Raw genomic sequence first — 11109 nt, forward strand, 5'->3', positions numbered from 1 at the left:
ATCAAAATTTCAAATTATATCAAATGGATGTCAAAAGTGTTTTCTTGAATGGAATGTTGCAAGAAGAGGTATATGTTGAACAACCAAAGGGTTTTGTTGATCCTTACAGACCAGATGATGTGTATAAATTGAAGAGAGCCCTGTATGGTTTGAAACAAGCTTCACGGGCTTGGTATGATAGATTGACTACATATCTCACTGAGCATAGATTCAAAAGGGGATTTGCAGACACTGCTCTCTTCATAAGAAAGGATAAGAATAGTTTTGTTATAGCTCAAATTTATGTTGATGATATTGCTTTTGGTGCTACTAATGACTCTCTTGCTCATTCTTTTGCAGATGAAATGAAGATTATGTTCAAAATGAGTATGGTTGGTGAACTAACTTATTTCTTGGGATTACAAGTTGAAAGTTCAAAAACGTGTACAAAAACACTTTTGAACGTTTAGACCCCCAAAAACCAACTTAACCAACACAAGCAATATGTCAAACAACTAGTGTGCGGAAACTTAACATATGCTATAATATGGAATTGGTTAAACAACTATCTAAGCCATAACAAAATAAACCACAGCAGATAATGTAAAGGCAGAGATAGAGAGGAAGGAAGATGCAAACACAGAGATAACACCAGATATGTTATCGAAGAGGAAACCGAAGACCTCGGCGAAAAACCTCTCCGCCGCCCTCCAAGTGGTAATCAATCCACTAGAAAATACAGTTGGGATACAAGGACAGCAATAGACCGTCCAAGCCTAATCTACCCAATGCACCTAAGCCCTCCAAGCTTCTTGCTCCAACGAGGTTGTGCCGAACCTTTTTCTTTTCTAGCTTCCCGGATTCCGCTACTACACCGTAGCATCAACCAACGAATATTGGCTCCTTCCTAACTGCTTCCCAGAACTCCAAACGACTGTCTCACAGAGATGATAATGGTGAGAACCAGGTTTGGTATAAAGCCTCTCAAGGATTTGACAATGGAGAGGAAGAGAGTGAAGGATTTTGATGAGACTTTAAGGTAGAGATTGTGGGTGAAACAATCTGGTTTTTCTTTAGGGTTTCTCTCTCAAAATTCTCTCTGGAAGCTCTCTTTCAATCGTGGGTTAAAAGGGTATTTATATTGGAGTGAAGAGGAATGCGAAACGTCAGGTTTTTCCAAAACAGGGGTGGCTCGCGGCTTGACCTCGCGGCTTGACTAAGTCGCGAGTTCCAGTCGCGAGTTAACCGTATGGCCAGTTGTCCTGTTTTGTCCTGTAGTGCTCCAGCTAGCATGACTGTTCATCTTCCAGCATGCTTGGCACGTGTGCATCTTCTGGCGGGTTGAAGCCGCGAGTCCACCCGCGAGTCCCAGCCGCGACACTCTGTTTTCTTGCACACTCTTGAGCAATCTTCACACTATCTCACTCACTACCCTTACAACAATCCCACCTAAATACAGGGTTACTAAATGCTGAATTACAAGCAAATTTGGCACGGAATAAAGCCAATTAGATGGTTGAATAAATTCAACCTTACAATCCCCCCCTTTGGCTATTCCGTGACAAAACCCTAAAACAGACTCTAGACTTAACATGTGAGTTGGGAACAGTTGATCAAAACTCACTCACACCTAACTCTAGAAGCTGTGAAGCACTTGAATCATATGAACATAAACTCCTGAAACACAACAATACACCATGATCATTGTAAGCAGAAAATTATAAATGCATATGAAGCAGGCAATATGAGATCAAGCATAAGATGGAGTTAATAAACAAACCATGGCTTGATCAACCAAGTGAACACCACAAGGTAGTGATCACAGTGCTCATTCACACTTGGAATGAACACAAAGACATACAAGTTAACAAGCACAAGGCAAGACACTTGTATGCTCAACACTCAACCAATGCATAGCACACAAGGCATATGCATCTAGGAACAATCCTACAAGGGCACAAGAGTGACAGTACAACAATCACAATGCAGAACATTTAGATTAAAGTACTGATTTCAACATAGCATAAAGGCTGCACTTAAGCATGGTACATACCATAAAGCCTACAAACTATGCAAAAGACAAAAACCCTAAAAGCTTACATAAGCATATGGGTACAAACCAATTATATTGAATAAAAACTTAAACAATATAAACTAAAAGTGCATAAAGTTTCTCCCCTTCAAAGTGATTAAATTTTCTCCCCTTCAAAGTGATGAGAAGCTGTGATGCACTTGGAACATATTTATACTTGTACCCTGAAACACTTGCACAAACCACATTAGACCCTCAAGGTAAAGCAAGTAATAAATGACAAGTATAGAAATGACTACAATGATCACATAGCAAAGCAAATGATCATCTGAACATGCATTCAATGAAGTATAATAACATAGGGATATATGCATGTCCAAAGCACAAACATGATGCAATGAGAACACCAAAGCATAACACAAAGCACCATAAAGCCAACAAGAAAACAAACAGAACAAGGTTTTCTAGTTAACACAATGTCTTCTCCCCCTTGGTATATGCATCTCCCCTATGGAATATCTCTCCCCCTACAAATGTGCATGTGAGAAATAGAATTTCTCCCCCTAAGGATGTGCACAAGAGTCATATAGAAATGACAAAATACTCCGAAACATTCTCTAGAGTATACTCTCCCCCTTTTTGTCAGGAATAGACAAAGGGTCAAGAAGAAACGAGGGCAAGAGATGAAGATATGAACAATGCTAATGATGCATGAGGGGAAAAATGAAAAACATTTTTGAAAACAACTTTGATAATAACCCTCAATATGCAAAACACGCGATTTTCGCGACTGAGTTAAGTCGCCAGGGCAAGCCGCCAAAACGCTCAAAGACAAAATTTTGAAAAATTTTCTAAGTATTTTTCGCGACTGGAGGGTCTACATGCGAGGGAGTCGCGAGCTGAGCCGCCAAAATCTCTGAGTAACCCTCGCGACTAGACCTTCCACTCGCGAACAAGTTGCCAAAAAATGACCCGCGAAGACGCGACTGAGTCTCGCGACTTGACTAAACCGCGACTGAGTCGCCAAAACAGGGCAAAACTGGGTTCTAGAAAAAATTCAGATTTTTTAATAAAATACTTTCCAAAAACACCTAAAACACTCAAAAATCTTTTTGCGCTTGAATTAACAAAGATTGAGCATGTGAAAACACATTTTATCAAGTACAATCACACAAATGAATATGGCATTTATTGAACATAAACTTGTGTGTTGTGTGTGGATATCAACAATGAAATAGTCCTTAGTCTAATGTGAAGCTTCAATGATCAATTCAACCAAGGCATACACAATTAGCACTAGATCAAGTGATCCATCTCAATTATAGAAATATGTATATATGACCTCCCACAAAACTTGATAACATATCTTGGAGCTTTACATTTGACTCCATAACATTTGATCATTTTGATCTCTTGAGACAATCGCCTCTCATTGTGAGAGTGATATTTGATATTTCACTTTAATGAACAAGCCTTTGGCTTTTTGAATAAACATTCTCTTTAATATAAGGTCGCTTACCCTTTTTCCTAGTCGAATACTAGAATGTGCGACAGGCTTTTGCAGCTCAATATCTCTTTTCATTTGGAGATTTACATTTGGTGAGCTCTTCTTAGCAAAAACAAAAATAAAGAGTGGGAAGATATATAGACACAAGTCTATGCAAGTTTCAAGATCAACATAACCATTCACTAATCATTCATGACAAGTTTGAAGATCTATTTACAACAATCACATAGATTTCAAGATTTCTTCCACAGTGATATGAGTGCAAAGAAACAAGCAATGCTCGAAAATGCACAAAGGTACAAGGCAAAACAAGTTTTGAGACAAAACTCAACAACGTCGATCAAGCTTTTTGATTTTCTACTTTTTATGTGGTTTTGGATTTTTACACACACAAACCAAAGACATAAAAGTAAGATCAAAACAAAAACAAAACAATGCATATAAAGATATGCATGATGCACAAATGCATGACAATGAAGCATCTAATGCATGAAGGGTCCTACAAAGATCGAAAGAATTAGATCAAGGACCAAAGGAGCAAAAGCTCAACCATAGGAACCCTTCCTCATCCAAACAGAACAATTGTTTGGAATGAGTGTCTCATGAGAAGTGAGACGAGGGTTAGAAGAATGAGAACCGGAGATGCACATAGACAAGGAGTTAAGAGCATTAAACACTTTCTTTAACAACATGCTATTATCACTCAAATCCGGTTTATCCTTTTTAGCACAACTTCCAAGAAGCTCAAGTTTTTCTTTTCTTTTGATTCTTTTAAAAGCATGAAACTTAGAGCATTGAGGTCTTAGATGACCAAAGGCACCACAATGGTGACACACAATGTGTTTAGGTCCACTAGGCCTTTTGGGAAGGGATCTAGCAATATGGTTTTGTTCCCTCTTCAACTTATGACATTGAGGTCTTATATGACCAATCACACCACAATGGTGGCAAGTTGGAACAAACTTAGATCCATCCAGAGCCTTAGGTTGAGACCTAAACAGAGGCTTTGACTTAACAGCCTTTCTCTCCACCTTTTGATTTCTTTTATGTGGAGGAATGTACACCGATTTGTCCTTTAAGGTAGAACCCACACTAGGCACAAAATCGGGTATCACAACATGATTGCAACAAATATTTTCATCCTTTTTAACAATAGGTTCAGCAATCAAACACTTGGCATGCATCTTAAGAGATTCATTTTCACATTTAAGATCATCAACAAGTTTGTTAGACAAAACAAGTTTAGCATCCAAGTCCATATTCAAACATTCAAACTCTTTCAGCTTTTCAAGAGAAATTTCAGCAAGTTTTTTATATTTCTCAACCAATTTGTTGGATTCATTGAGCTTAGCAATCAAATCATCCTTTTCACAAAATAACTTGCTCAAATTCTTTTGAAACTTCTTAGCATTTTTCTTCAAGAGTTTGTCAACAACACTCATGGATTCAATTAACATGTCATCACAATTATGAGGATTAGCACTCATAGAGACATTTTCACAAACACGTGGCATGTTACATTCATCACCAACCAAATCATGCAAAGAGTCATACAAAGCACAATCCATGGCAAATAAACACAAGGGGTCAAGGATCACACTTAGGTATTTAAACCACAACAAGTGTACCTGCTCTGATACCAATTGAAAGTTCAAAGACGTGTACAAAAACACTTTTGAACGTTTAGACCCCCAAAAACCAACTTAACCAACACAAGCAATATGTCAAACAACTAGTGTGCGGAAACTTAACATATGCTATAATATGGAATTGGTTAAACAACTATCTAAGCCATAACAAAATAAACCACAGCAGATAATGTAAAGGCAGAGATAGAGAGGAAGGAAGATGCAAACACAGAGATAACACCAGATATGTTATCGAAGAGGAAACCGAAGACCTCGGCGAAAAACCTCTCCGCCGCCCTCCAAGCGGTAATCAATCCACTAGAAAATACAGTTGGGATACAAGGACAGCAATAGACCCTCCAAGCCTAATCTACCCAATGCACCTAAGCCCTCCAAGCTTCTTGCTCCAACGAGGTTGCGCCGAACCTTTTTCTTTTCTAGCTTCCCGGATTCCGCTACTACACCGTAGCATCAACCAATGAATATTGGCTCCTTCCTAACTGCTTCCCAGAACTCCAAACGACTGTCTCACAGAGATGATAATGGTGAGAACCAGGTTTGGTACAAAGCCTCTCAAGGATTTGACAATGGAGAGGAAGAGAGTGAGGGATTTTGATGAGACTCTAAGGTAGAGATTGTGGGTGAAACAATCTGGTTTTTCTTTAGGGTTTCTCTCTCAAAATTCTCTCTGGAAGCTCTCTTTCAATCGTGGGTTAAAAGGGTATTTATACTGGAGTGAAGAGGAATGCGAAACGTCAGGTTTTTCCAAAACAGGGGTGGCTCGCGGCTTGACCTCGCGGCTTGACTAAGTCGCGAGTTCCAGTCGCGAGTTAACCGTATGGCCAGTTGTCCTGTTTTGTCCTGTAGTGCTCCAGCTAGCATGACTGTTCATCTTCCAGCATGCTTGGCACGTGTGCATCTTCTGGCGGGTTGAAGCCGCGAGTCCACCCGCGAGTCCCAGCCGCGACACTCTATTTTCTTGCACACTCTTGAGCAATCTTCACACTATCTCACTCACTACCCTTACAACAATCCCACCTAAATACAGGGTTACTAAATGCTGAATTACAAGCAAATTTGGCACGGAATAAAGCCAATTAGATGGTTGAATAAATTCAACCTTACACAAGTGAAGCAAACAGACTCAGAAATCTACATCAATCAAGCAAAGTATACAAGGAATCTAGTCAAGAGATTTGGACTGGACAATGCTGCACATGCTAAAACACCAATGGCTGCTAATGCAAAATTAACAAATGATCCATCAGGTGAGTCTGTTGATGTTACATTATAAAGAAGTATGATTGGATGCCTTTTGTATTTGATTGCTAGTCGGCCTGATATTGCCTTTAGTGTTGGTGTTTGTTCTATATTTCAATCTAATCCTAAAGTTTCACACTTGAATGCTGTCAAAAGAATCATTAAATATGTTGGTGGAACTTGTGATTATGGATTATTTTATAGCAAAGAGTCTAATCTTTCTCTTGCTAGTTTTTCTGATTCTGATTGGGCTAGTAATGTTGATGATAGAAAAAGCATCACCGGTGGTTGTTTTTATGTAGGAGCTAATCTTGTTGCTTGGATGAGTAAAAAGCAAAATTTTGTGTCTTTTTCTACTGCAGTGCAGAATATATTGCTGTTGGAAGTTGTTGCTCACAGCTTCTTTGAATGAAAAAGATTTTAACTGATTATGGGATATCCCAAGATACCATGGTTGTTTACTATGATAACTCTAGTGCTATTGATATATCTAAGAACCCTGTTCAACATTCTAAGACTAAGTACATAGAGATTAGATATCACTTCATTAGGGATCTTGTTGAAAGAAAGATTGTGTGTCCTGAGTATTTCCCTACTGAACGACAAAATGCTGACATCTTCACCAAACCTCTTGATAGAAGTAAGTTTGAGACATTTCATGTAATTGGTGTGATTCTGTGTCCCTGATCTGTCTTGGCTTTCTTGGTCCTTGTGCTTCATTGCTATTCTTTATGACCATTGTTCTTTGGTTTTTGTTTTCTCTGTTTCTAGGATTTGCATTGCATAACATTTATGCATTTCATTCTAGGTTGTTTTTTTTTTATCTTTTTCAAACAAAAAAAATAATAATAAAAAAAGAAAGAAAAAGGAAGCAAATTGTGTTTTGCACTATTTTCTTGGTTTTTGAAAACAAGGTTGGTCGATTTATTTTCACATAACATGTCTTTTGTACCTTGTTTAGCTTTGATAAACTTACTTATTGCACTTTACTAGTTAAAGCTTTGTAGTGAATGTTGTGTGGGAAAGATATTTATGGTTTTGATCACTTTGTCTTGATCTTGAAGTCATTTGTCTTTGACTGTCGAACTTAAACCTTTAGAGAAAAGCATAAATAACCATCTTACCACTGTTCACTAGCCAATTATGAACACCTTAGTACATATCGTAAGATTTTGTGTTCGAGAAAGTGTAGCACATGCACAAAAAGCTTATAAGGTGTAGCCTCGGTTTAAATGCTAAAATTGGTATGTATATTATTGGACTTAAAGCTAAATCAAATAATTGCTAAAATTGGTGTGTACATTATCCTGGCTATTTTAATAAGTTTCTGAATAATTTAAAATTGGTGTGTACAATATGAGGCAAAATCAAGAAACTTGCATGATTGCAAGCTTATGATCTAGGAGATGTGGGAGTTATACGATGCAACTATTTTGGTAATAGTCTTTTTCAAATTCTATTTGATGAATTTTGTAGACTTCGTGTTTAATTGCTATACACATATCACCTCACATTTATCTTAAGTTTTTACTAGTTGCACACACTACACAAGTTACTCTTTGCTAAACATTGTACATGTTATTGTGTGTGTCTTTGGTCTGACCAACCAAGTTTGCAAATACTTTGAATTTTTATGCAAAACATATTTGATGCTTAAGAATTTACGGAAAATGTTTGATGATCATAATTTTGGGAAAACTGGGTTTAAAACTTTGTTTTTGAAAAAGATTTCATCATATACTCATGCATTTTGTTCATCAATTTCAATGCTTTGAGTGTTTCTAAAATGTGTCTTTGATTTTTTCAAAACTGTATTTTTTCTCAAAAATTTTGTGAGCCTTTGTCCTCTTCGATTGATCCAATCTGTTTTTTCTATCAATCGAAAGTGTTTTAAAATGTTTAAAGAAGCCTCTGTCTGCTTCGATTGATCCAAAATGTTTTTAGATCAATCAAAACTATTTTGAAATTGTTTGAAAATTTTCAAAGAAGCCTCTGTCTGTTTCGATCAATCGAAACTCGTGAATCAGGTTTTTTAAAAATCAGAGTTTGACATTTCGAAAAGGTTTTCAAACTTTTTCTCTCTCTCTGAATTGGACAAGGCTAGCCCACAATTTTTTGTCGTTTTCCACCGGATTTTTTGCAAGGTTTTCCTTTCTATAAGCCGGTCAGTCCTTTTTGCCCTTCCTTTTGCATTTTATTTCATGTTTTCATGCATTTCATTGGGTATTTTTTGGAACTTTTCAAATTGGCATTTTTGTTGATTCAATTCTCTTTTTCTGCAATTAATCATTGGGTTTTGTTCCTATAATGTTATAATCATGATCTATGATGGTTAATTTGATCAATTTGGTGTGTTGTGCGAAATTGAAAATTCTAGGGCTTGTATTTATCCGAATTTGCGGATTTTGTTTAAATTGATTTCAATTGATGAAATTGGCTTGTTGATTATTATTTTGTGTAATCTATCTTGTGTAATGATCAATTGGTCAATTTTTTTACAAATTGAACAAGTGGTTTTTCAAATTTTGGGGGTTTTTGGTAGAAACTCTATGCTTAAGCCAATTTTATGAATTTGAAGTTCTTTGAACTTAATTGCACTGCATTAGAGCATGCATCATGGCATTTAAACTGTTCATGCATCATATAGATTTTTGTTCTATATTTTTTTGTGCTAACTTGTAGTTTGCCTTTGGTTTTTGTTTTTCTTGCTTTGTGTCTTTATCTTTATCCTAGCACCATGCCTAGGAAGACTAGAGCCCATAGGACCCCCTCCACTTCCTCTGAGTCTCCTTCTAGGAGTGAGTTGTTTAGGAATGACAAAAGCAGGGAGGTCTATGAGAAACTGAACTGTAAGCATAAGATTTGGGCTGAGCGTTCTATTGTGCTCGATGAGGTTGATCCTGCCATTAGGGCAAACCTTAAGAGTAGAGGTTGGCTGTCTTTGTTAGAGGTAGATCATCCACCCTTGACCCCTCTGATTAGAAAGTTATTCTCGAATCTCTCTTGCCACATCTATGATTCCAACACCCTTGTTAAGAGTTGGATACGAGGTGTTGAGTTCACCATTACCCCTCGGATAGTGGCTGATGCTCTTGAGGTTCCATCGTTAGGGAGCCTGTCTATCCCTATGAGGAGTCTCCATCCTTAGATGATATTATGTCATACATCACTGGGTCTTCTATTTAGTGGGGTTCTGATCCTTGGATCACGTTTGCTGAGCTTACTGAGACTGCCTATCTTTTCTTTAGGATAGCGTGTCATTCTTTGTGGCCTATTTCTCATCTCCACACCATCCCTCTTGAGCGATGTGTGTTTTTGTATGCTTTTGTTTCTAGTGTGTCTATCAGTTTTCCACATCTGTTTCTTCGTTTTTTGAACAAAGTTCATAGGAGTTCTGCCGTAGCACATGCTCTTATCCATCCTATCTTCATTCATAGGATTTTGTTGTTTCTTGGTCTAGCTAATTTCCCTACCGGTGAGCCCGTTCCTGTGATAGCTCCCATAAGTGCCACCTACCTTAGGTAGAGGGCTACTCACTTAAGAGTTGGTCCTACACATCCTAGAGGTGCGTCATCTGGTATTGTTCCCCCTCCTCCCTCTTCTATATGTGCTGATACGACTAAGGCATCTGGTGCTACTGCTGTTGATGCTAATGTTCCTCCACTGACTACTTCGAATGATTCAGACATTCGACGTACGTTGGATCATGTCTTAACCGTTCAGGTGGCTCATGGACAGATTTTGGTGGACGTGCTTGATGAGATCCATGTTTTGCACGCAGAGTTGGCACAGTTTCGACGGTCCTCACCGCCACCTCCTTTTGATGATGGATTTTGATTACCCTTTGGCATTCTGTCACAAAAAGGGGGAGTACATATTTTGAGTACACTTATAGAGTTTTTGTTTTCAAGGGGAAAGCATTTTTTTTTTTATTGGAGCTTGTGGAGATTAGATTGTATCTAGGTGCTTCACTTTGTATTTACCTTTTTTAGCTCGTTTTTTTTTTTTTTGTTTGGGCAATTCATGTTAGGTTGAGATACTTTTATTGTTTTATATGTTTCTTGTTTCAACTACTTATTGATTTATATTTATGAGTTATTCATTGATATATGTCTTTATTGTGTGTTAGTTGAAATCAAGAATTTATTTTGTTTACTTGTATTTTCCACACATGCGGTTATGCATTTTTTTTAGTGTTTCAGGAAATATACAGGTTGATTCAATTGAGCTACTGTCTACACTTGCAACTGATGGATAGTAGTTAGGATTGGATTTGTTTTTATGACATTTTTATGTAAAGGGTTTTTCTTTGTAAACTTTGAGCTTTTAGTTGTGTTTTATCATGGATTGCTAAAGGGGGAGTTTGTTAGGTTCTAAAGACTTAGGATCTTATATATTTAGAACTCTAATGTGTATTGTTGGCAAACCATGATCAAAACAAGATGTTTAGTCGTATTTAGACTTGCTCAAAGTTGGTTCATTTATGTAAAGTTGGATTTAAGTTAATGCAAATTTAATAAAGCATTTCGACTTGATTCGATCAATCGAAACTTAGGCTCGATCAATCGAAACTTAGGCTCGATCAATCGAAATTCGGGCAGAATGCGTTTTCTGCAGAATTCCAACTCAACCCTTACAAACCAAGGTACGCATAATTTACCCATTCTAACACTCTAGAGTTGTGAGAATAGTTCTGACTTGAC

Source organism: Quercus robur, chromosome 3 (assembly GCF_932294415.1).
Source record: "Quercus robur chromosome 3, dhQueRobu3.1, whole genome shotgun sequence".
Taxonomy (NCBI): domain Eukaryota; kingdom Viridiplantae; phylum Streptophyta; class Magnoliopsida; order Fagales; family Fagaceae; genus Quercus; species Quercus robur.